Source organism: Panthera pardus, unplaced genomic scaffold (genome assembly GCF_024362965.1).
Source record: "Panthera pardus isolate Hobbes unplaced genomic scaffold, ASM2436296v1 HiC_scaffold_161, whole genome shotgun sequence".
Classification (NCBI taxonomy): Eukaryota; Metazoa; Chordata; class Mammalia; order Carnivora; family Felidae; genus Panthera; species Panthera pardus.
Window position 1 is genome coordinate 3,130 of NW_026526723.1, and position 1,871 is coordinate 5,000.

General features: G+C 76.3%; 1 non-coding gene across 1 annotated transcript; it reads right to left on the reverse strand.

The window, feature by feature from the left end:
- Positions 1 to 1,123: 1,123 nt before the first annotated feature.
- Positions 1,124 to 1,276, reverse strand: LOC128777588 (5.8S ribosomal RNA). Its single transcript, XR_008422787.1, has one exon. It is a non-coding gene; the product is annotated as a 5.8S ribosomal RNA (ribosomal RNA).
- Positions 1,277 to 1,871: the final 595 nt, after the last annotated feature.

Below are 1,871 nucleotides of genomic sequence, written 5' to 3' on the forward strand. Positions count from 1 at the left end.
CTCCCCCCACACACGTCCCACGTGCCCCGCGCTCCCACCGCGGCCCCGGACCGGGCCCGGCGGACGGCGCGGCACGCCTCCAGCCACAGAGACCCCCGCGGAGAACCAACACCCCCCCAACACCGCGACAACGCGGGCTCGGGGCACGCAGTGCGGCGCGGCCGCAACCCGGGGGGAAGCGCGCAGCGGCGGGCGACGCCGCGGCGTCCCGCGGGCCGCCGCCGGGGCACGCATCCCCGGGGCGCAGCCCCGCGCGCGACTCGGCCTCGGCGCGAGCCGCCCCGACAGGGCAAAGGGGGCCGGGATCGCCGGCGGGGAGCGGGGGCGGGGCCGCGGCTCAGGCCCCCGACCGCACGGCCGCGGACCGGGAGAGGAGGGGGCCACGGCCGGACCGCCGCGGTCGCCGCCCGGGGCAAGGCGGCGAGAACGACGGCGCTCCGGATCCGCGCCTCCACCCCCCACGACGGCCCGCGGGACCGCGCGGCACGGGGCACCGCAAAACCCTCCCGAGACCCGGGCGGCGATCCCAAAGACCGCGTGCGGCACGAGGGATCTCCTCCAGAGGGACCGCGGCGGCGGCCGCGGCCCTCAGGCGCGAGCTCTCCTCGCCCTTCCCTTTTCTCGCGGGCGGCGACCGGCCGCCTCGGCCTCTCCCCCCCAGCCCCACCTCTCCCCCCCCCCCAACCACCCCACGCCACCGCCCCACGGGCGCCGGCCCCCAGCCCCCGTCCCACGCCCTCCCACGTCCCACACACAGGCCACCGCCGAGCGGACCCGGCGGGGCGAGGCGGGGGCGAGGGGGGTGCTGAGGGAGGCGGCGGGGACCGGACACACGGGGCCGGGGAGGGGGCGGGGAGGAGGAGGAGGAGGAGGAGGAAGGAGGGAGGGCCGGCAGCGGCGGCCACCGTCGTCTGCACTTAGGGGGACGGAGGGCCCGGCGGCCAGGACGACCCTCTCCCCGGCCCGCAGACGACCCCGCACACCGAACCGCCGCGCAGGCGGGCGTGGCGGGGCGCACTCGGGCAGGGGCGGGCGCCGGCGGGACAGGCCCTGCGAGGGAACCCCCAGCCGCGCCTTACCCCCGGGAGAGAGACCCACCCGGGGGAGGCGATTGATCGGCAAGCGACGCTCAGACAGGCGTAGCCCCGGGAGGAACCCGGGGCCGCAAGTGCGTTCGAAGTGTCGATGATCAATGTGTCCTGCAATTCACATTAATTCTCGCAGCTAGCTGCGTTCTTCATCGACGCACGAGCCGAGTGATCCACCGCTAAGAGTCGTACGAGTTTTTGTGATCGCCGGGAGGGCCAACCCCGAAAAGGGGCGACCCCCCCAACCTGGCACAGCACATCCCCGAAGGGTGCCTCCGGCCGGCCAGCGAGAGACAACAAAGACCAGACTCCGAGAGGTCGGAAGGGTTGGAACAGGGCAAGTCCAGCAGCCCGCCCCGCCACGCGGACGACGCGCGGGGCGAGCTCGGAACAACCCCACAGGCGCCCAGGGGGTTCCCGCCTGTCCCCTCCCCCCAACACACACCCAAGGGACACGGGGCGCACGCACACGCACACGCTCACGCACCACCCGGCAGCCGCCGGGCAAGCCCCCTCCCGGCAACCGGGGAGGGCCGTGGCGCGGGCGCAAGCGCGGCGGCGCCCCGGCCTGGGGCGGCGGGGGGCGGGCAGCGGAGTCTGGAGGAGACACGGGAAGACCAGCCTCCACGGCTCCCCACGGGCCCGACCGCCCCGACCCGAGGCGGACGGGCGACCCCCAAAGGGTCTTTAAACCTCCGCGCCGGGACGCGCTAGGTACCTGGACAGGATGGAGGCGGGCGAGGTGGGTGGGGGACGAGGGAGCCCGCGACACCGCCAACCACC